Source organism: Silurus aristotelis (assembly GCF_946808225.1).
Source record: "Silurus aristotelis genome assembly, chromosome: 16".
NCBI classification, from domain to species: Eukaryota; Metazoa; Chordata; class Actinopteri; order Siluriformes; family Siluridae; genus Silurus; species Silurus aristotelis.
This window is the reverse complement of record NC_139589.1, coordinates 21,626,677-21,652,431: the sequence shown is the minus strand read 5'-3', so window position 1 is coordinate 21,652,431 and position 25,755 is coordinate 21,626,677. Positions and strand designations below refer to the sequence as shown.

General features: G+C 37.4%; 1 long non-coding RNA gene across 2 annotated transcripts; it reads right to left on the bottom strand.

Annotated features, from left to right (window-relative positions):
* Positions 1 to 21,837, bottom strand: LOC310738806. Of its 2 annotated transcripts, none has more exons than XR_014537157.1 (3): positions 21,753 to 21,837; positions 21,528 to 21,635; positions 1 to 758 (listed from the first exon to the last, which is right to left on the bottom strand). It is a non-coding gene; the product is annotated as an uncharacterized lncRNA (long non-coding RNA). The 2 variants fall into 2 exon arrangements; XR_014537158.1 differs by lacking the exon at positions 1 to 758 and adding an exon at positions 19,514 to 19,876.
* Between the last annotated feature and the right edge of the window lie 3,918 nt (positions 21,838 to 25,755).

The window sequence follows — 25,755 nt, the reverse complement described above, 5'->3', positions numbered from 1 at the left end:
ATGTAACCAGAGTCAGATTTAGAACATTTATCAACACCCTTTGTTTTGCTTCATTCATTGCTCATTTCCTGACTAATGATTTGTCATTAAGACCAATAAAAGCTTTTGCCATGTTTTTTAAGGCGTCTATACTGAACATGATCTATGGTCTATAGCTCAGTTGTTATGATACCGGGTTACTGATCGGAAGGTTGAGAGTTTAAACCCTGGTATCGCCAAGCTGCTACACTTGGGGCTCTTGAGCAATGCCCTCTGTGACCCAAGAACACTGTAACATGGCCAACCCTGCACTTTGACCACAGCTTCCTACATCCCCAGGCTATGTGAAGAGCCCTGTCGGGGCAATAAAGTATTCTAAAATGTTTAAAGTTATTCATCCAGAAGTCTACAGAGTGGACATTTCTTTCAAAGTGCACCAATGAAATGTACTTTTTTAGATTGGAAATATCATTGACTTTCATGTATTGATCATATTTGATGTTGTAAGATTTGGATTAAACAAATACAGAAAATGAAAAAGTAGTTTTTTTCTCTTTTAGAAGGTGCACCGAAAGTAATTTTTCTCCTTTTTCAGCTTTTAATATTAAATCAAAAAAGGAACGAAGGCATCGTAATTCACATTTTGTTCTTCAATTGAATATAAAACGAACACAACGAACACAACGTACATGGATCGTATTCACATTCTTAAGCTTTCCGCTCATTATCATGTCGACCCCGTCTGTCTCAGGTCTCAGCACTGAGGAATTCTTTTTTCCCTGAAAGAAAAACAAAAAGTGGGATGAAATCTCCAGCAGTTTAGAGGATTAAAGGCTACAAAGTGGCGTTGCAGAAGAAAACGAGGGCCAGCCAGTGGAGTGATACAAGTGAATTAAGAGATTAAGATGGTTTATAAAGACAGATTACAAAGCCTTTTGAATGTGAGTGTGTGTGTGTGTGTGTGTGTGTGTGGGGGGGGGGTGTTCTGAATGGGAAAAGGCAAACCTCGAAGATGGGGATAATTCCCTTGTACTTTTTCCTCTTATAGATAGGCTATTATTTCACATGGCACTCTCTTGCTCATGAATCGATTAGTAACAGATACCCAGGCAGAGACTTTTGGTCTCAAAAGAACGGCCAGGAGATTGAATGAAGAAATAGAGAGGACGGATTGAGATCAAGAAAGACAGAGAGAGTGGACAGAATCAGGGTTTTTTTTGTAGTGCTGTGACACTAGCTACGTGCCTCTAAGTCTCTGATTGCTTCTGTCCGTGTGTGAGACACCTAGCACGGCTGTGAGGAGAGATTTACGGACATCGTTCCGGCACAACAAAATGGGATGCAAAAGGTGGCTGACTGATGTATGAGACTCATTTTAAGTGAAGAATTTTGATACACACGGTTTTATGGCTATAACCATAACTTTGTGTCGAATTACTTTCTATACATTTTGCTAGCACTAATGAGAGTACTGAACAAAATATCTTTTTCTTCTCCTTCTTCTTCTTCTTCTTCTTCTTCTTCTTCTTCTTTCGGCTTCTCCCATTCGGGGTCCCCACAGTGGATCACTTGTCTCCATACCCCCCTGTCCTCTACATCTGCCTCTATCACCCCAACCACCTGCATGTCTTCCCTCACCACATCCATAAACGTCCTCTTCTTTTAACACTTTAATTTTAACAATTTAACAACACTTTAACAATTTCTCCCAACAGAGTTTAAGGCTGATGGAATCCTAAGTTTTTAACCTAGTGAACCAGTGTTGATTTATTAATTGATAGACACTTCAAAGCACATTTGGACGTTGCTTTGGAAAAGAGCGTCTGCTAAATGGCTTAAATGCGAATGTTATTGTAATGTAAATGAGCAGCCTGCTATAGCGCACTAACCTCAACCTTACTGAACACCTTTTGGATGAATTGGAATGCTGACTACAGCCCAGACCTCCTCACCTCACCTACTTCAGTACCTGACTTCACTAACACCCTTGTGGCTGAATGAGCAGAAATAATCACAACTAGTAACATAATGTAGTAGAACATCTTCCCAGAAGAGTGGAGGTTATTATAATATAAAATGGGGACTAAATGTGGCATGGAATGTTTAAAAAGCACACACCAATCTTATGGTCGAATGTCCGCAAACATTTGTCCATATAGTTTACATTTATGGCATTTAACAGATGCTCTTATCCAGAGGGACTTACATTTATTACTTATTATTCATCCAATTGAGCAGCTAAGGGGTTAAGGGCCTTGCTCATGGGCCCCAGAGTGGCAGGTTGGTGGGGCCGGAATTTGAACTCACAGCCCCCTGGTCTAAAATCAAATGCCTTAACATCTAAGCTACCATTTTATTATACCACAGTGTATGATAGAAGTACTAAAAAGAATAAACCAATTCCTTTGGAAAACTATTTCCATAGCCACAAAGTCATTTGGTCCATGATCTAATGAAATATGAAGCATAGTTTTTGATATTGTATATATGATGACATATTAGTACGCTACTGGAAATACTATTTAATGGGATGTCTTACAAAATCAAATACAATTGTTTTTCTAACTAGTTGTGTTTATGAATTTTGATTATCACTCAACTGATTATCTCTATTGATTATCACATTTCCTGCACTTTATTGGCCATTTTGTTGTACCCTAGGTCAAGGGTCCTTACATTTTTAGGCAATGGATTTGTGTTTTGTATATTTCTACATATTATTGTAGATTAATTTAAGGGTACACAAGTACACAATGTCTTCTCACTGAGCTTGCGATTCTGGTGTCCGCCATACCTATGAGTCGAACGGAAAATCAGTGGATGGAACGCAAAGCTTAGCGTGACCACGGCTTTACACTCTTGAATGTGTTTGTGTTCAACCTGTTTGAACGGCAAAGAACCGAGGGAGAAAAAATACCTGACACAAGCAAATGAGAAACCTGCTAGTATAAATGTACTGGGTATGAAGAAACAGTTCACAAAAAAAAATAAATAAAAAAAATAACACAAATAAATAAATAATGCGACCTCTAAAACGTACCCACATTGGAAAACAAGCCTCGGGAACCAACCAAATGAATATGGAACTGTGAAAATGAGAGCACGTCGTGGGAGGGGTTGACAGAAAATGCTGTCCGCTGCAAAGTCTCCAAACAAAAGGCAGAGTGCAAGAAGAGTTCCAGCCTCGTTGCCTCCTTCTCAGAAGAACCAGTAAGCACTTTTTCCCCTCACTTGAAAAGCTCACACGAACTCAACCCATCAGCATTTTTTTTTCTCCCCCCACCTCCCAAGCAAAAAGCCGATCCAGGTACAGCTCTTGCATGGGATTTCTCCTCCGCACCCTTCCCGTGTCAATCTCGCTCTCAGGATTTTTCATGTCTCTGTTTTATTATTTTTTTATCATGTCTTTTTTTCCTTTCACTGTATATCCACCTATATGGGTCGCTCTCTCTTTTTTTTTACTTTTTTACTTTCGAGCTTCATCCCTTTAAATCCCTTCCTGCTCCTGAAGCTCTGTATAATGCCTGGCTGTCAGAACCCATTATGCAGTCCGAGTTCAGAACGATAACGCGCTAAGATCATGACACGTCCCTTTAAAACCCGCCTCACATCGCGTTTTATGTTGCTGTATAATAAAAAAGAGGGACTAAAGATACTGCATTTGTGTAAAATGTTCTTTTTGTGCCACTATGTTCATTGTTTTGGTAATTGGAATACCTATTGTGTTCGATTAAATAAAATCCTTAATTCCCCATTAAAGGCGCTTTCTCGACAATAGGATGTGATTTATAACGAGCGCTAACAAATAGGCGTGTTTATGGAACAAAAGATGAACGTCGGTTTAATGAAGGAAAAAAAAGCAAACTGCCGACATCCATGAATGAAGGCAAGAGCAAACGTCCACACAGAGACACACACACACACACACACACACACACACACACACACACACACACACACACACATCACTGGTTGAATGGCAGAGCTATTCATGCAACCGGAGTCCCCCACTGTGAGCAGCGCTCTCAGAGGGAACTTGAACTGAGACACAAATTACATTTTCTGCACAATTAAAGCAGCGGCAGGGCTAAGTGTGGAGAGAGTGGCCTGCGCCCCTGCAGGCCCTGCTGCTCAGCATAATGGCCATGTGATGAAGATGGCCCCCAGTTAATTAGCTCCTGAAAATACTCATTCTCGCCTCAGCACCACTGACAGAAAAAGCTGTAACCTTGTGCAGGCGGACGGGCGTCTCTCGGCGGACCCAGGCGCGACAACCCGCAGACCCGCTTACACACGGCCTTCCCGCTGACTGCCGGGCTTGTGTTCCGCTAATTAGCAAGTCATTAGCGTTCATTAACGGCTCTTCGGAAAGACGAACAAACACATAAACAAAGTGGAAATGAAGGAATTCTCAAAACATTCGATGGACCAGGATACAGTGATCCTTTTACAACCCTAATTCCAAAAAGGATGGGACTCAATGACATACAATGATTTGCTAATCTCATAAACCCATATTTTATTCCATCTTAAAACACAATTCCCAATAAATCATAGAAAACATATCAACTGAGTACCATTTGAAGGGAAAAAAAAACATTTTGAATTTGATGGCTACAAAAATTTTGGAGATGGCCATGTCACATCACATCTTCTGTCTGTATACATTGGAGAACTGAGCAGACAAGTTGCTAAGAATTTTTTATATATACACAAAATTCATCCAAAAGGTGTTCAATAGGTCTCTATAACCGGCCCACTGGAACAGGCTGGAACGGGTTTGGGTCTTCTGGTTCAAGAGAATAGAAATGTAATGCTATCTATCTTGTGGTAACAATATAGGAAAGAAATACATATGGCTTAAAAAGTCAAGTGTCCTTTTATTTTTTTTTATATACTGTAGATACAAGGGTAATTGATATAGCTTGGTCAGGGTTTTTGGTTTTGGGTAAATTAGGCTACTGGTTTGGTTTTATTTATAAAAGCCCTTACTTAGGCCTGGTGCAATCAGTTCGCATCTGGAGAAGTTTGAATATTTGAGCTTTTTTCTATGTTATGATTTGTAATTTAAATTTTATAATTTTATGATTAGAATTTTAAAGCTACATTATCTCTTCCCCCCACTTTTATATCAAGGTCTATATTGTGTCGATTCATTAACTATGGCATAATCCTCATTAAAATCAGTTCCAGGTTGTAACACTACAAAATGCTGAAAAGTTCAAAGCAAAAGTGTGTGAATAATTATGCAGGGTGCCGTGTTTCACGTTTAATTCGCTTCTATCTCGGGTCTCAGGTGTTAAGGTGGAAGGGAAAGAAATTGGATATTAAAAGAGAGTCATTCAGAATAATGATCTGGATTACATTTTGGCTAAAATAAAAAAGACGGAGCGAAAGAGAAAATTGAGTATTTGAAAATAGGAAAAAATGATGTAGAATATGTAGAATAAGAGAATTTATTTAGAAATGTATTCTTATTTTTTTAATAATTAATTAATATATATTTTTGCATCTATTTCCAAATGGCTGCATCCTCCCACCACCATGCTTCACACCCACACCATACAAATTATTTGCAGCCTTCCATAAAAAAAAAAAGGGTAAACACATTTAATGATCATTGCAAAATTGCCTAAACTCAAATATGTAAACAAATACTGTATGTTAAACTTCAGCAGAAAACAGATAAATAATCTAAATACCCAAGGGCAGTGGTGGGGCACCCCCTAGCTGGTTGTACCCTAGGCGACCGCCTAGTTTGCATGCCTAAAACGGTGCTGTGTGACTCTTCCCCAAACTATTACCACAAAGCTCGAGGCACAAAATAGTATAAGATCTTTGGATGCAGTAGCATTGAAATTTTACATGAACTTTGAAACCCAAACCTGTTCAAGCATAACAATGCCCAGTAGCTTAATAAAGATATGGTTGACATGTGTTAGAGTGGAAGATATTGCTATAGAGATCTGATCTCAACCCAATGAAACACCTTTGGGATAAACTTATAAGCGGACTGCATCCCAGGCCTCCTCACTTCTGCACCAGTACATGACTTTACTAGTGCCCTTGCAGGTAAAGGTGCACCAGTCTGTGCTAACACACTCCAAAATCTCGTGGAACATCTTCAGAGAAAACTGGACATTATTATACGAGCAAATGAGGACTAAATGTGGAAAGGGATGGTTAACATGCACATGAGAATATCATTGTCAGATGTCTGTTAATAGTCTATTTAAGTGAAAAGTTGTTTTTTTTTTAAGAAAATTGCCTTACATAGTTATTTACACAGCCTCACTTTACATACCCTGCACAGCTGTATAATTACTTTATCTTTATTTATTACATTTTATTTAATTTTCCTTTCAAAAAAAAAAAAAAGTTTTTCAGATTTTTATAGCATCAGTGATTCATGGCAAATTCCTTGTATATGCAACCTATGATACTTGGCAATAAAGATGATTCTGATCATTTATTATGATTCAGTTCAATTAATTTCAATTCAATTCAATTCAATTTAATTACATTGAATTCATTTAGCTTTACTTGTAAAGCACTCTAACAAAGAACATTGTCCCAAAGCAGTTATGATGTGAACAAAAACACCACAATATTCATACACTGAAAGCTTCTTTAGAGAAACCAAATTGCTTCTTCTACAAGAACCTTATATTTACGAATGCAGCAAATACACCGTATAGCATGTCGATATATCTATATACACTATAACTTTTTCACTCTTTCTTTTTTCCCACTCATCTTGTTGGCTCCAGGCAATATTTATGTCACTCAAACATTTTTGGAAAAAAATTGTACTACCCACTTCTATTTCTCAAAATCCATCACTGGTCTTTTACCGCAGCGGTGAAAGCTTCGTGTCATCGCATGAGTGATTAAATACCACGCTGCTCTGTTATTTCCAAAATATTGACTAGACATAATGGTAGAAGGAGCTGCGGCTCTTTTCATCTCTTCTCATCCACTTGAAGCCAATTTTCTCAGTCACTAGGCTTCACTTTAGTCATCCGGCTGCCTCAGAGCTCCCTGGAAGAGAGCGAAATGACCTACCGCTGGTGTTCAAAAGCATTCAAACGTGGCGCATGGAGTGTCCATAATGAATCTGAATTTAGAGAGAGAGAGAGATGTCATTCTGACATATTTGTCTCCCAGTCTTGTTCTTGACATCTACAAAGTAGAGTGCAGAGAAAAAGACTCCCATAACTTCAGACAAAGTGTGTGACCTTTCTGTGTAGAGGTTTAATAAGCTTTTATTAGGGATAAATCTAATTTTGTATGTGCTTTATGAACATCTCATTTCACATATAGTCCCCGTTTGCTGTAATAATAAGCTCCATTCTTGTGGCAAAATATTTCACTAGATTCGTCATGGTTTTGTAGAGATTTGTGTTTATTCCACCACAAGGAGTTTAGAAAAGTCAGGTACTGAAGTGGGGTGAGGTGAGCTTTCCAATTCATCCCAAAGGCATTCTGTAGGTGGAGACCAACGCTCTATAGAAGGCCTCTTGAGATCTTCCACTTATTCAAAGTAAACCAAATTTTCATGGGTTCAAGTGAAAGCAAAATGTAATGGTGCCACATTCGAAGACATTCTATACAATTGTGTGTTTTAAACTTTTAGGAAAGAAAAACATACAGCTGGAAAAGTCAGGAATATATATATATATATATATATATATATATATATATATATATATATATATATATATATATATATATATATATATATATATATATATAAGAGAGATAGAGAGAGAGAGACAATAGAGAGAGAGCCCTACTTTCTATTGACTATCACAAAACAAAAGTTTACATTTACATAAGTGATAAGTCATGCCTAGGTGTGTGTTGCACGATAGGGCACATTAAAAATCTGCTTTAGTTCGCATTTTGTTTCTCAAGATTTTTTTTCCCATGCTGATGCAGCTTTAAGGCTTTTTATGACCCACCTGCCCAAAATAATGACAATATGTACAATATGGACAAAGAAAAATTTATAAGGATTTGTTAGATCAAGTATTCTGTAATATTCCAAATCCTAATACTGTTTAAACAATGCCTATACAACCTCCTGGTAAAATACATTGAATATCCTGCTCCCCCATTGCCACCAAAAATATGCACGTAACCCAATTCAACCCATAACCCAACTCTGAATACAAAGAACTTTCTGCATGTGCATAGTTATATAACTTTTGGACTTCTGTCCTTACACGTCCTTCCCTTTCATCCCATTCTGGTTTATCTAACTTATGTATTAAAATCTACTTTCTGAAAAGCCGTCCTCTTTACCCTCCTGTCCGCAACGTCCCTGAAGACCCTGCGAGTCTGTACATATGAATGTATGCGTGCCATCCATCTTTACCCACCTCAAGTAAAACCCAGACAGAGGCCGCTTTGTCTTACTCCTCACATCGCTGTTGTTTTTCTGTCATTTCTTTTTTCCCCCTCACTTTGATGTATATGATCTATGGCTGAAATAGCATGGAAAGCAATTGCTATTCTTTATAGACACAGGACTGACAGTATTCCTGAATATAAGCACAATATTGCCTTTCGGTCTTCATATTCGACCTGCCTGTTATTGGCGCATCTCATTCGGTCCTTCATGAGGGGATTACTTTCTGCTCAAATAGTGGTCGGATATATATATATATATATATATATATATATATATATATATATATATATATATATATATATATATATATATATATATATATATATATAAAGGAATGTCCCAGGGTAGATATTTATGTATTTTCATGTATATGTACTCGGACAGCTTATGAGATTTGATGTCCAGAGGGGGAATGTACAGTATTTGGCAGAATATTTATATACAAAGAAATAAAAAATTTAAAAAAATATGCAAAGAACCATCAGCCTGGGGATAGAACCGTATACTGTTATTGCACTGTCTTCATATGCGAACAGAGAAAAACCGTGACATATGGATTGAGGAAATTGCCACGGCATTCACACACAATACTGGCCAAACAGCTGAACGGTGGCAAGTGAAGGAAGCTGTTTATAAAGCTTTTAGTTGCAGAGTGAACTCAGTAAAAAAAAGGATGAGATAGAGAAGTAGGGGGACTGAGAAAAATTGGATCAGGAAAAGCTTCCCATCGTGTATAAGGCGACGGGTGAAAATGGAACTGAGCAGATTCGGAAAGGCAGATCCAAGATAAAGCAATGTTTTCAGGCTTATAATGTGAAAAAAATAATAGTGATTTAAAAAAGAAAACATACGGAAGAAAAGTAGGAAAAAAAAAACCTGTTTCACACTACACTAAATATACACGAATGATTACAGAAATAATTCAAGCGCTTAAATATTCAAGGATGTTTTATGATTTGGAAGGTAATCATTGTATTCCCCAGGCTCATAATCTAAAACAAAGAAACAAACCAAAAAAAGAAAAGTTATTTAAAAAAGGAAAAAACTGATTTCCTTTAAATACTATGCTTCACCCTTCAGCCAAGTAAGCAAAATTTAACAAACAGCTCAAGAATTATGACAGAATCTTTTGTAAAAATGAAATTTTTGCACAAGGTTTACAATGTTGTCATTTTTGTTATATTTATTTCATTGAACATATTCACTTTTAGAATTATTATTAATCTCAAATCAAAAGAGAAAACTATAGGATTTATTTTGTCTTAGATCTTTTTTAATAGATGGAATAGAACTGCTGTGAAATCAGCCATAACAAAGATAAGAAAACGTGTTAGCAACTGTCTTATTATGGTTGAAGGCAATAAATAAGTTCTCCTCCCCTGGTAATATCTAGAATTCTGCTACAGATAACGGCTTCAGCAATGAACTGTATTAAATCATTTTTGCCACTGTTTTTATGGTTTGATTTAACCGTAATATATCAAGAAAATTTCATGATTTGGGCTTTTGAAAACAATAGGGTCCCACTCATGGCATGTAATACTTTAATAAAAATGACACTATTACATTTATGGCATTTGGCAGTCACCCTTATTCAGAATGATTTACAGTTATTTCAGTTATACAACTGAGCAGGTTAAGAGCCTTGCTTAAGGGCCAAGGAGTAGAAGCTTAGTGTTGTGAGGTATAAACTTATGACCTTCCCATCAGAATGCCAAAATCTTGACCACTGATCCCCATTTTCCACTATTACTTTATTTATATGATATAGTTTTTCCAGGTCTTACCAGGGTCTTTTCCATGTTTTTATTTGTTTTTTTCTAGAGGAACAGCATCTCAATCTGATTTACTAGTTATCTCAAGAATCGAATTTGTTATAGATAAAATTCACCAGAAAATTAGCTTTAGCAGGTTCAAATCAGAATGGTGGTAGTTAAGTGCTTGGTCAGCTTCTTCTTCAAACCATGAGCAGGTACCAAACATGAAAGCACATAGGATCAATAGGACCATAGGTGTAATTTAAGTTATAGGGAAATTCAAAATCTACCTTAAAAGTCTGATACTGCTGGAAAGTCACCCAGAAGTTGTAGCACATTGGTTAAGATGGTGGACTTTTGATTGAAAGGTTGGAATGCAGTAAGGCATCATGTTAGTGTCAGAGCTCTATAGTAGGCCATTTAAGATCTTCCACTTCAATGTAAACCCATGTAAAGCACATTTTTATGGAGCTTGCTTCGTAGCATTGCCGTTCTGGAATAGGTTTGGGTCTCCTAGGTCAAGTGAAGGGAAAATTTCAAGCTACTGTATCCGAAGATAGAAGATACAATTGTGTGCCTAAAAACTTTTGTAAAACAAATGAAAAAAAGGTGCTTTATACTTTACACCACATTGAAATTCTTTCTTCACATTTACTATGTTACAGCACCCCTGAAGCACAGAAGGTTAAGGGCCTTGCTCAAGGGCCCCAAGAGAAGCAACTTAATGATACCGGGGATTTAACCCCCGACCTTCCAATCAGCAGTTCAGAGCCTTAACCACTGAGATACCAATTCCCTAAAAGTCATGTGCCATGTGACTATATAGTGTTTCATAAACATCATCAATGTAGTCAATAAAATTATTTGATTCTGGTTAAGTTATAACCGCCACATTTTTTTTTTAAATCAGGATATAAAACATGCAACCAAATTACACTTACAAAACATTTTTCTTTAAAAAAAAAAAACCCCAATAGTTTAATGTGGCATGTGAGCTTCAATCACTTTGTATTCCATTAAGGAAGTGAAAACTGTTCTTGCAGTACTTCGGACAACCCCAACAGTAATTATTTAGCCGAATCCATATTTAGCCTCGGCCGTTGGCCCTGCCACTTAGGGGCAGTGCTTTTAATTTCCCAGTGTGCTCCGTGTCTCCAGTTACCGTGATGGATCTGGGCTCAAGTGAGTATGTCACCACACATCAATCAAGCCCTATAGAATACACACTGGGTCACAGACTGGTTCTCTGTTTTCTCTCTCTCTCTCTCTCTCTCTCTCTCTCTCTCTCTCTCTCTCTCTCTCTCTCTCTCTCTCTCTCTCTCTCTCTCTCTCTCTCTTTCTCTCTCTCTAGTTGCATCCCTGCTGTTTCTGGCTCAGGATCAGTAATTTGTGCCTCTAAACAGGGCGCTATTTAAGGCCATTTAAAGCACATCTCTGACCTCTGAAATGCACCTGTTTGAAAAATCAGCCACACTTTAGAGACACAATTTAGTGGAAATTATGAGACAAGGAACTCCATTATGCAAATCATGGAAAGCTCCATTGCCATGCAAATGCCAGTACTCACCTTCCCACCTTCCTCCCAGAAAACACCTCACCACACTTGCCCCCTCCCCACACCCATGCCTATTTCTACTAAAATACATGCATTTGTACTCAGGGTGTTTTGCAGAGCAGGGTGCTTTGGCTGTGTGAACAGGGGCATAAAAGAGTAAAAGAGTAAAAGAGTAAAAGAGAGAGAGAGAGAGAGAGAGAGAGATCAAGCTTTGGTTTAGAAACAAGCAGAAGGCTTTCATAAAAAAATTCCTTGCATCATCATAATTGGGCACGTAAAAGTGGGTGCCATAAACATGATAAATGTTTATCGGCTTTTAATATCCAAATAAATGAGAAATAATACGATCATAATGTTACAAAAAAAAATCAAGTCGCTTCTTGGGCACGTCCAAAGAATTGCGGATGTGAAGGGTGTGTATGGAAGATTTTAATTGTACGGTACACAATATAAAAAATATATAAAAATAAATAAATTCATTCATTCATAATAATAATAGCAATAAAAAACAGTAATAATAATATAATCACATAAAGCAACAACAATTATCACAATAATGATGGTTATAATAACAATAATAATAATAATATTCTTGTTCTCCATTATGCTATTATTAAAAATAATAATAATAATAATAATAATAATAATAATAATAATAATAATAATAATAATACAATAATAAAGTACAGCAACAGCAACAGCAACAACAACCATAACTTCTTCCTTCTTCTTTTTCTTCTTCTTCTTCTTCTTCTTCTTCATACTACTCTGTCCTCTTCATCTGCCTCTTTTAAACCAACTACCTGCATGTCTTCCCTCACCACATCCATAAACCTCCTCCTTGGCCTTCCTCTTTTCCTCCTTCCTGGTGGCTCCATCCTCAGCATTCTTCTACTGATATACCTCGTGTCCCTCCTCTGCACATGTCCAAACCATCTCAATCTGGCTTCTCTTACTTTGTCCCCAGAATGTCCTACATGGTCTGTCCCTCTAATAAACTCATTTCTAATCCTGTCCATCGTCATCACTCCCAATGAAAACCTCAACATCTTCAGCTCTGCTACCTCCAGCTCCACCTCCTGTCTTTTACTCAATGCCACTGTCTCTAAACCATACAACATCGCAGGTCTCACCACAGTCCTATAAACTTTCTCTTTTACTCTAACAGATACTCTTCTATCACAAATCACTCCTGCTATCACTCTTCTCCACCCACTCCACCCTGCCTGCACTCTTTTCTTCACTTCTCTAACACACTCTCCATTACTTTGCACTGTTGACCCCAGGTACCTGAACTCCTTCACCTTCTCCACCTGTTCTTCCTGCAACCGCACCACTCCACTGCCCTCCCTCTCATTCACACATGTTCTCTGTCTTACTCCTACTGACTTTCATTCCCCTTCTCTCCAGCGTGCACCTCCACCTCTCCAGGCTCTTCTCAACCTGCTCTCGACTCTCACCACAAATCACAATATCATCAACAACAACAATAACAACCATCACAACAGTGATAATACAAATAATAATAATCATCATCATTGTCATATTTTGTACTTCTTTCTGCTATTGCTATATAAAAGTAATATAATATACAACAATGATTACAAATGCAGCATATAATAGTAATGCGTTCTTGCTGTTGTATTATTATAAACAATAGTATATACTTGTAGCATATAGTATACATTCTTTATTATTTTCTTTTTTTTTCTTCTTTTGTATTCATTTTTTCCCCTTTGGTTGATTTAATTTAGAACTTGAAATGATCTCTGTAGACATGCACGCCCAGCTGTTGTCTTGTTCTATATCTGAATAAAGGCATTTGCCTGAGCGAACACATGAAATGTAATACGCAACAAAGGTCTTAACGCTCACTCACCGGCTCATAAAGCATGCCGCATGTACCCGCTAAATGAAATGAAATTAATCAGAAAGCACCGTGTTTAAATTAGTAGTGTAGATATATGAGTGTCTTGGGCCTTGCAGTGTTCTTAAGTGAATCCCATTGCTCACTCTTTCGTTCTCTCTTTCTCCTGCTCTTAATCATTCTGGCAGATAATAATGAACTCTTTTTAATTGTCATTAGATCTGCTTCTTAAGGAGCATTAATGAGGCCTTAGGAGTTGAGAGCAACATGTACGGATGCTCGTTTCTGACTGATCTCCATCGCAATTTAGAATGTGACAGAAAAAAAAAACGCAACGGCTCAAAATCCACCCAAATTTAAAGGGGTAATTAATGACGTGCGAGACGCAGGCGACAAAAACAAAGTAATAATTGGCGTGTAAAACATGGTGGTCTGCCAGGGGTTAACAGCAGGCATCTTGCTGCAACCATCATTGATCTCTGAAGACTAATTAAAGCACAGCCAGGTCTATTCAATTAATCTAACGAGAGCAAGCTGCCTCCTTGGCTTGAAAAGGAAGCACTTTATGGCTTCCTTACATACGTAATACATATATACAACAATGCACTGAGATACAAGACAAGATATTCGCAGCCTCTATCTTGAATAGTTGTCCGGTATGACATTTTATCACTTTCAGTATGGCTGTGAAAGCCTGCTCTGATAAGAAAAACTTGTTTCTGCTGTTTTACTGTCAAAGGATCCTTTTTAAAGTCTTGCCAATATGGCGTTGGAACTTTCGTTTGTTTCCTTCAAAAATCCTATTAAAGCCACAAGTTCTTGTGTCCACAAAGTCAACAAAGAAGTCTATCGCTTTCCCTTTGATCCTATGACCTTCATCCAAAGCCTTTCTCCAAAGACATGTTTGTCATGTGGAATTGGGTTACTTGGGTTACAGTAAGCTTCCAGGCTTCACCATGTGCACTCTGAGCATAATCTGTAGCTTTCTATTTCTGAAGTGTATTGTTTGCGAAACAATATGAGAATCCTACCTACAAATATATACTGTATATAGACGATAGTGATACGACAAAATTTTACAAATTTTTTTACAATTTTACGCGACAGGTAAAGGCAGCAAGGTACGATGTACAATACATTGGACATGCAGCTGGGATGAGCGTATCCCTCACCCTGTGAGATGCCCCACTCTCGCTAGCGGTTGACGGAGTAAAGTTGTGCCAGTGTGTGTATTTCTTCTGTTTCAAACAATTTAAAACAGTAATTCTTTGTTATAAAAGCATGTCTTAAAAGTGCCCAAGTACATTATGTCTCCTGCTGATAGTGAAAAAAAGAAAGGAAAGCCATCAGTTTAGAGCAGAAACTGAAAATTATAAATCAGCATGAATCAGGAAAGGCTGTCACAGTCACAGCACCATCTTCGACTTACGATATTTTTGACATACGATGGGGACTTCGTAACGTATCTCCATCGTGAGTAGAGGACTAATATATATATATATATATATATATATATATATATATATATATATATATATATATATATATATATATATATATATATATATATATATATATATATATGCTATTGGTAAATAGAGTAGCACCAAAAAATTAAGTTACCATACAGAACAGCTGAATCCCTGAAGGGAAAAGTGTGTGCAATATGTTTGTGGTTACTTTTTGCTTCATATCAAGTTGGTCTAGGTGAACTTTGCCTCCTAAAGCAATATAAAATAAGTCATCTCTAGTGGGCAAAAGCACAAAAATAAATGTGCTGTAATTTTATCCAAGTGTTTTCTGCCTGATTTATTTTATATTATTATTCTATTTTTATAGGCCAGATAAGACTTTCTCGTTAGCTACAGCATGTTGTAAGATTTGCGATATAATCTGCAGTACACTTACACTATACTGAAACTTTTTGTACTCCTGACTTTTCCAGATGACGTAGCATTAAAGTTTCCCTTTACTCAAACTCAAAAATCCAAACCTGTTCAACCATAAAAACAAAGCAAGCTCCATGAAGATATGGTTTATATGGTTTAGAATAGTTGTTGAGTCACCTGATATAAAGCTCTGAAATAAACCCTATTGAACACCTTTGGGACGAATTGAAATGCTGACTGCACCCCAGGCTTCTTCCTCCCACATCAGTACCTGACTAATGCCACTGTGGCTGGATGAGTACAAATCTTCACAACCACACTCCAAAATATAGTGGAACATCTTCTCAGAAGAGTGGAGGTTATTGTAACAGCAAATAGGGACTAAAAATGGAATGGGATGTTGTAAAAGCACAAACAAATTATATGGGCAGGTGTTTTACACTACAGTATATGAACAAAAGTTTATCACATAGTACATGGGCTATAGATTAGACCAGACCTGAGCAAACTACGGCCCGCGGGCCACATCCAGCCCTTTGTATGTCCCTGTCCGGCCCGCGTGAGGCTAATCATAAATTACAGGGATGCACCGAAAATTTTCGGCCGAAATACCTAAATCACCGAACAACACGGCGGAAACGCAATTGTAAAAAAGCGCAGCAGCACACGGTTATCTGGATAAGAGCAACATGTCTGTGCGGATAGCGATTTGCAAAACATGCAATGCTGAAATTTCAAGAGGGGGTGTATCTGCAAAGAGTTTCTCCAAGTCGAGTTTAATTTATCACCTGAACTCCAAACATCCCGATTGCCATTCTAAATATGAGAAGAACGCGGCGCAGAAAAGTAAAGTCAATCCGAGCATGCGCACTCCGTCTGTAGCGAACGTATTTGAAAAGGCAGGAAAGTTTTCCAGCGATGGTGCCAAGGCAAAAGGCATAACACAAAAAATGAATTTATTTCATTGACTTTTGAATTGATTTTTCATTTCGGTGCATTCCTAAAATATTATCGTTGGTGTGGCCCTCTGACACAATTCAGGTTTCTCATGTGGCCCCTTGTAAAAATGAATTGCCCACCCCTGGATTAGACTGTAGTCAAATGACAATCAGTGTAGTAGATGGAAATGTGTGCTTTGTACATTTTTCATAGTTTTAAATATATGGTTATTATTCTTATTCTTATTAGATGATAAATACATTTTCAATAGCATTTGTGCTACGTTCGAAAAACAAAGTAAGCCTGTAGAAAACAATGGAAAATATAGAACATATCGAGATTGTAGTAAAATATACAATAAGCCTCTCTCCAAAGATAACTTGTAATTTCTGTGACATGGAGACGACGTTCTACCTGCTAATGCTACACTACAAAATGTTAATAATAGAGGTGCATATATTTTTAGCATTCGTGATTTATAGGACAAAACCGACTGGATCACATGACAGCATGTGCAGTAGTTTTACAACTGGTAAAAAAAAAAAAAAACAGCTAAAAAATATAATATAACAACTAATAGGTATTAACTCCCTGCGGAGAAAACCTGATGCATTTTTAAGTCTCAAAGCTTTTACATTATACATATGTTTTTTTACCCCCTTGTGCACTTTTAGGTTGGACTTTCTGATCAGCCTTGTGTTGTTTATTATGACAGACTTCCTCTAGCTTTTGTGGCAAACCGCCGACACACATTATTTTGAGATGCTCACAATAATGAAATTCCAGGCTCCGATGTGGAATGAATGCCGAGCGCGGGATAACACATAAGGGCTGGTAATAACCCCCTCAGTTCTAACAGGTCTCTGTTCTCCTGTATACCCAAGCCGAGTTGATCCTGAATGCCTGCCCTGGTCATGCCCATCCCTCCTGTATATGCCCCATTTTCATCAATAATGCATTAGCCAAGATGTAAGGGAAATGCTCTCTTATCAGCACTGCCAGGCCACAGCCCACATCTCCTATTTCCTACGTAAAGCGCTTTAATCTGAGGATCCATTCCCTCTGTGCGTCAGCCAGCAGGCCTTGCATTCACCAGCTTTTGCTTCCCTGGGCTTCTGTCTTTCTTTCTCTGTCTCTCTCTCTCTCTCTCTCTCTCTCTCTCTCTCTCTCTCATTCCCCCTTTTCATTTTGGCCAAATCCTCCCAAACTGCCTTCCATATTGAATCTAGCCGCAGTGTCTACACAAGCATCTGTTGTCATAGTTACGCAATTGAATTGGTTTGGCGATGCCACACAGCAGGCGTGAGCGTTATTGCGGGTGTAAATTGCCTGGTTAGGCGCACAAGCCGTACGCAATTTGAAATGTCATTGAACCTTTCAGTAGTTGATGAGCACGCTATATGATTATCAGTGCATGAATGTGCATTGGTTACTTTCACTCCATTCTTATTTGGCCCAGAGCTGCATATTTCCTGAGTGCGTTGTTCCCAATTGCCATTGTGATTCGAGGTGTTCGGAAACACTTCTGGCATGCTTTATTTTCACAAAGGTGCCAAGTTGAAAATGTGTTCTCTGGCTCAAACAAAAAGTAATAATTCCATAGATGTGTTAATATTGGAATAATTGTAAATGTTGCAGAAAATACTGGCAGAACACTTGCAAGTAAATACTATAAATTTATAGATGGAAACTTATTGCACCTATTATTCGCTATGAATCAGTAAATAAGCAGCACTTTATTCTGCCAAAGATCTGCCAAAAAAATATGCAGGAAGCTGCAGTAAGCTGGTTGTACAAATATACACAATTGGTAGGTGTAAGTAAAATATAGAATATAGTTAGGTTGCTCTAAAATATAAAGTATACAGTGTTATTTTGTTGTAAGATATACAATGTTGTCAGGTTGTTGTACAATAATGTATACTGTATAGTAGATAGACTGTTGTAAAATATAGAATATAGCAGTGGCAGGCGGTCACTACAAGACTATAAACACTATAAGAAGCACTAACCTACATTTAAAACATAAATTGTATTAATTTATTCCCAACAGTTTACTCTCTTCATTTCGTAGTGTTTCTCTTGGCTGCACTGCTTCCAGTACGTGTATGTCGATGTTCGATTTTTTTTCCAATCAGATTTCAGCCTCTGTGCTGCCATGTCAATTTAATCTGCCCAGGGCCTTCAAAGTCTCTACTGCTGGCACTTTTACCATAAGAAAATTCGCAACGGTTCTAGAATAGCGTCAGCATTTTTCTGTCCTCTGGTTGGTTGAACAAAGGGGGAACTGTTACAGCCAAGTTCGACTGGCAAAACACGTGTGTAGCTCTGCACACATTAATACATCTGAGTTAGACTTTTTTATGCCTATGGAGGAAGAGAAATTGATTTGGTCTCGGACATACTTAAAAATACATTTTCTAGAAAAGCTAGACATCATGAGGAGAGGTCGGCCAACCCCGAAGCTAGCTAGCTTGTCTCAGCCCGGGAAAGGGTTTGTTCTTCAGTACCAGACCAGTGGTACTGACTTACAGCCTCTGAGAAGCGGTGCAAAGCGGAGTCTGCAGGTTGTATTTAATTTACATTTGTAATGTTTTTGTCATGTTATTAGACAAATATGGATTCTGAACTGCTCCAGATGATGTACGTGGCACAGTTGTGGGTGTAGTGTAGAGGTTAGGAGTCTTAACTGGGTTTCTTGTTTTAGTAAAATGGTATTCACCCTCTATATGTGAAATGTCTCTCTCTATATAATGATATATAGTGTTGGTAGTTTGTACTATATAAGGTTATGCTATAAAATAAACAGTATCGGTAGGTTATTGCTAAATAGAAATAATAGAAAGGTTATACAACATTGTAGTTTTGATCTTATTAGTCTTTTTCTTTTTTTTTTAAGAGCAAAAAAGAAAGATTCAATGCTCCACGAGAAACAAATATACAATATATAAACAGAAAATAAGCATGTTTTAAAACATTTAAATTGTACAGTGGTATAGGAAGAATTACATTAGAACACTCCAGTCACGGATTAATTTTCTATCACAGATATATATATATATATATATATATATATATATATATATATATATATATATATATATATATATATATATATATATATTACAAAGAAAATTGTGACTGGAACTCCACAGTTAAAACATTTCTAATCTGAGTTTGAAAGTACAGTGACTAAGGCAGTCTTGATACATCCTCCACACTTAGCTCTTCTTATTTCTTAATCGGCTCTTCTCACTGTCAGTCGGACAGCAATATTTACAATGTGTATGAAAAGAAATTACCAGGCACACAGCCAAAAGTCCATGCCCAGACAGCGAAGCAGGAAGAGTCAGAGAGACAGACAGAGATTGAGTCTGTGGCTCGGTTTGTGGAGTGTGACAGTGGGAGAAATTGCCTGGCATGCCGCTGTGTGGAGCGACAATGATGAGGGCCGAAGGACGATGCTGGCAGCATCTGTAACCGGAGAAAATAAGTCATGACAACATCCAAATCGCCTGTGCGTTTGCTCTCGGTGTGCACGTTTATGCCGAATTACATGTTTGAGGCTGCGAGAATGCATCTCTATTTAAGAATCGTCTCCTTTCACCAAGTGTCAACAATCACAGGCCACATGTGGCTCCAGTGAGGCAATTCTCTACACAACAGAGAGAATCATGTTCGGACAGGAAAGCCAATGATAACACAAGCAGGATTCCTGGAGAGATGTGCATGGAAATTATTGGGAAAAAAAAATAGGATTGGATGGGACGGGAAATCTGGATTGGAAAATGTAAACAAGCCTGGGGGTTTATTATACTGTAACTATTTACTACGAGTGGCAAGATGGAGAATGGGAACAGCTCTAAATGGTGTCCCAAACCCTGTGGTTCTCCTCCAAGTTTGGGCTTTGTTGGCTTCATCAAATGTGGGGTTTGTGATTGGCAAATCACAAACTCCTTTCAGTTCTGACTGAATTTCATTTTTTTCTTCACCAAAACAAGAACTACACAAGCTCAACACAAATGATGTACCGTGTGGAACAAATTTGGATGTGTATCCACCAGAAGTGACCAGACAAAGCTGCTAAAAATAATCGAATTCACAAAAAAGCTAGTGAGTTCTGATGAGAGGAGATAAAGCAAGCATTAATGACACAAAATGGGTGGAGATAGAAGCAAATTTGTCGCAAATAAAAGGTGACCCATTCTGAGAACTAGAGAAAGGCACTGTGGCCTCCTAACAACTTACTCAGCTTTCAGTTGATCCTAATGCTAGCAATACCCCCTGAATTCTTCATTTGAACACTGAACAACTGAACCATTTTGGTGTTTAGCATGGTGAAAGATTTGAACTGAAGAAAAACCACTGTAGGTACTTAATAATTTGACTATTTACACAGGTTAACTGTTATCATAGTTAGAAGTAACAAGCTAGCAACATTTCAGTAACACGAATTAGCATTCAACACAATGAATTAGCATTGAGGTTTATTTGGTCTGCTTGTCTTTTGTGTCTTTTCTAATGAATATTTTTTTACGATTGAATGCTACACACATAAGTTACCTAAACTGTAAGTCACATGTAAACCGTTTCACTACATTATAGTAGCGTATGCTTTTCCTGAGATGTCCATGCTCATCCAGATGCCTTTAGGGACAGAATTTAGTGCTTATAGCAAAAACGAATACAGCTGGATGGTGTAATACGATATTACACCATCCAGAGCTGGTGTAATGCCTCATAGTTTTAGCAATACTGATGCAGTAAGCATCACAAACTCATGCTGCTATTACTCACTAAATATCTTTGTGTGGATGTGAAGTTCTGAGTGAATTGAATTTGTCCCATCACCGAAACTTGAACAGCACAAGATCAATACGCATGATGTACCGCGTGGAATGAATTTGGCCGCTTATCCAAAGAGCAGTGGCCGAAGTAATTTATTTCACAACACAGCTAGTCATTTCTGGCGAGAGATTAAGCTACCGTTCATGACAGAAAATAGGTGGAGTTAGAAGCAAAGTTTATGCATGCAACTTCATGCAAATGAGAAGTGACTCAATCTGGAAATTAAAGAAGGCATTGTGGCATTTGGATTGTATCTCTTACAAATCGCTGATGTTACCCTTAATGAGCAGTACAGATTGAGCCCAGTAAAAACCTTGCACTCATGGCCTGCATTAGTCCTTGCACACAACCTCAGCCAACACACACTGTATCTGCATCTCAAGCTCTAAGGGTCAAACAGAGTTCAAACTGTTAATATTTAGAGCACATGCACTAATATTTCAGTGTGATGAAACATACAGTATTCACACACGAGTCAGATAAAGAAAAAAGAAAAGCTCACATTTATGAAGAAATGTGTGATTTAGGGTAGCCTTGATATCCCCGTGCTGTGCGGCTCGTTTTATTGCTTACTGCACAGCGTTCGCTTATTTATAGACCGCAAGTCCTTGGAGTGGAAGTTTTACAGCAGTGCACGTGTCAGGCTCAGCATGTTTTCGCTGTCATGCCAGTCAGCCGTGCCACCTCCCACCCCTCACATGCCAGAGTTAGGAGGCAGGCAGACAGGCCAACTCAATCACACTGGTTTAAATGTAAAAGCTTATCCCTTTATTCTCCCTCATCTGTCAGCGGAATTGAGTGAGCCATTGTGTGGGGGGAAAAAAGGGGGAAATGTCAAAAAGTCCATTGATCATTGAGATTCCAACTCATTGTTTTTTACGCTTCCCTCCATTTTGCACTCGATCCTCTATTTCCTCCTGGCTCTATCGTCTGGTATCGGCCCTGAGCCCAAATCGCTCAAACGACACCTTTGAAATGCAAAATGGTTTCCAGGTGAATCAGCCTGGCTTTTTTTTCACGCCTGTCTGCCACCGATAACAGGCTCCACTGTGCCCCACGAGTTAACCATCTCAACTAATAGACTTCTCTCCCGTCAATCAGACCTCAAAATGCTTGTAAAGTGCATACAGACCCTGATACACTCACCGAAACCCCCCCTCCACACCCCACCACCACCACACACACACACACACACACACACACTCGATATATATATATATATATATATATATATATATATATATATATATATATATATATATATATATATATATATATATATATATATATATATATATATATATAATTCTTTGTTTGGATGGTCAGAGAACACTAGTCAAACCTCATAAATAGTGTCTGTAGCAAACTGCACACGCTCAAATATATTCAAGTGGATTTAATAGCTGTTTTTCATTTCACAATGACTGACAGAGGTGAAGAAATTGATTTGGTCACAGATATACTTTTTACAAGACATTGGGCATAGTGAGGAAAGGTCAGCCCAAACAGTTCAATACAGCTGTAAAGTTTTTTCATTAGCATTTATATTTTTGCATTTTCTTTCCTATAAAATGTGCAAAAAAATTCTAACACAATTTGCCTTCATTTCTAATCTTATTGCACGTAAATATGCGCATAATATGAGCCCAGGCTCATATTATGCAGGCGGTAAGCTGTGGCTGGAGTCAAAGGAGACTTGTTGAATTGTGTTCATCGGTTTCCTTGCTTTAGCAATGGCATCTTCTCTTACTGCATGAGATACCTGTTTGCCATGCAGCGCTCTGTTATAATGCATTTCTCTATAATATTGATGGTTTCAATACCTGGGTCAAGATTATGTATTAGAAGGTGGATTTATTTAGGTAGGACACCACTGAAGGCCGAGGTATGAAATGCACGGGCCACCAGTGTATGTATATACATTATAAAGAATATAACATACATATTAAACCGCAGCATTGCTCCATTTATGAATGTTATTGGTCCCAGGTTTCAGGACTCACTTTGGTGACTAACAACAAGAATTATTCCCTTGATGTAATAGGATATTACGTTTTTATTTTTTTTTTCATCTTATTATTTTCATGATAGTGATATGATTTAGCATGTGTTTTATGGTGCGCAGATTCAAGAATTTGCATAGCCGATAGTATGGCTCAATACACAGGCAGACAGCAACAATCAATAATATTTATATTCATAAACTTAAAAGCAATAGGTAAATAACAGATGGGGAAAAATGGAGACATAAAAGCATTGAGTTTAACAATCAACAGGTGAACACAGTCAGGTAACATACCATTGTCAAGACAAGGACAAAAAGAAAGGCAATGGAATAAAAAGAAAAGAGGTGAATTCATGCGTGTTAAACCATGAAGTGATAAATGATAACGGACAATCAGCGTCAATTCATAACATTAAGCAAAACTTTAAATAGATGTAAAAAATGTGATGGTTTTTTACTTAAAATTTTAAACTGTGACCTTAAACTTGATTTGGTATAATAGAAATAAAACACAATACTGTATAAAAAATATACAAAATAATTTACTTTGCCATGGTAACAGTAACTCTGCATTGTGTTGGATCACATCCCCCACCCTCTAGTTCACCATTCAACCTCATGCCTTGTTGTTTTTTATTTCTTATTTAAGTCCTGAATGTCATATGAGCATGAAGTGTTTGCTTCATAAATGTCACATGAACATTAGTGCAAAGTGAGGAGATTAATTTATTTATTAATTTAAATTGAGGATATATATATATATATATATATATATATATATATATATATATATATATATATATATATATATATATATATATATATATATATACTGTATATGTGTGTGTATGTGTGTGTGTGTGTGTGTGTGTGTGTGTGTGTGTGTGTGTGTCTGGGGTAATCAGGCATTATTTGGTTTTGTGTCAATCTGTTGACTGCAATTAAAAATATCAAAGAAGAGTGTGTGAGTCCTACGGTGAAGAGCAATACCCAGCTGCAAGCAGTCGCCCCAGTCAAACATTTCAATATTACAGATTAGATTATCTCGGTTAATGAAATGAGGTTGGGAAGGAGAGGCGTGTGGTGGTAGACAAACATGACCTGCTTAAAGTACTGCAGCATTCCCCTGTCTCGCACTCTATCTCATTTTCTCGTTCTCCTGGCAAAGGACAGAGCAAAAAGTTTGTCCGTTTAATATTTACTTTATACTCCAACGAAAAACAAAACAAAACAAAACAAAACAAATCACTCTAATGACATGACTTAAGTATGAAATAAATGCGCTCAAATCTCATTACAATCCTATCAATTCAATTCAGAGCAATTATTCTTAGTTCAGATTCTGAATCACCAGAATTCATTTATTCATTCATCTTCTGTAACTGCTTTTACCACCCTATTTAAGCGATAGGAGAAAACCCAATAAACCGGAGGGAAACCTACAATTTACCTGGGATAGATTGAAACCAGGAAACGTGTAGCTGTGCACTGTTAATCTTCTATTCAAATAAGAATAAGGCATAATTCCCTTCAACACATCACAATCTCACATTACATTTCCTCAATTTTCAGCTCACAGCTGATTTAATATTGAACTTATGTACACCATATGCGGCCTTGGTTGGCTTGCTGTGCATTATACATTGACTAATGACAGATTACTGACACTATTTATTAATAAACATGCAACTGTATCTGTAATCCATTTGTCCTCATTACTAACAAGCGAGTGTACTGTTTTTCTATAAATTAATGGAGCTTGTTTGTTGACAATATTAACAAAACCGTTCCCTGCTTCACTATATATAAAAATAAATATTAGAAGATCAGATTTTTCCAGCCATGTGTGGTTCTTCTCCTAACTGTTATCACAAAGCTGGAAGCACACAATTGTATTGGATTTCTTTGGATTTGGTGGCTTTCAGTTTTTCTGTCATTTGAGCTAGGAGACCTGAACCTGTTGCACAACATGAGTTCCATGATGATATGGTTTAAATGGGTTGCAGTAGAAGATCTGAAGTGGCCTGCCTTAGAGCTTTGTCCTCAACCCTAATGAACAATTTAAGTATGAACTGGAATGCTGAATGAACCCCAATCCTCCTCCTACATCATTACACTTTTGTTGCTAAATGAGCACAAATTTCCAAAACTACACTCCAAAACCTAGTATAAGATACTTCCAGATGAATGAAGGTAATGCTAATAATGCAGATACAAATCTCATGGTCAAGTGTTCATATATATATATATATACATTTATGGAACTGACCACAAGATTTGTATATGGGGTGCAATACACATAACACACACAAAATTTATATTCACAATAAAACCAGTTTATTTCTTATTTCTTTCTTTTCTTTTTTTTTTTGTACTTTATGAATTTTATCATTAAATGAGATTTATTTCAAGATTATTTACCCACTGGAGTGCTTCTATATTCTCCATGAACAATTTTGTTCCCTTGGTGTTCTCCGTACACACCTTACTTCCTGGATTA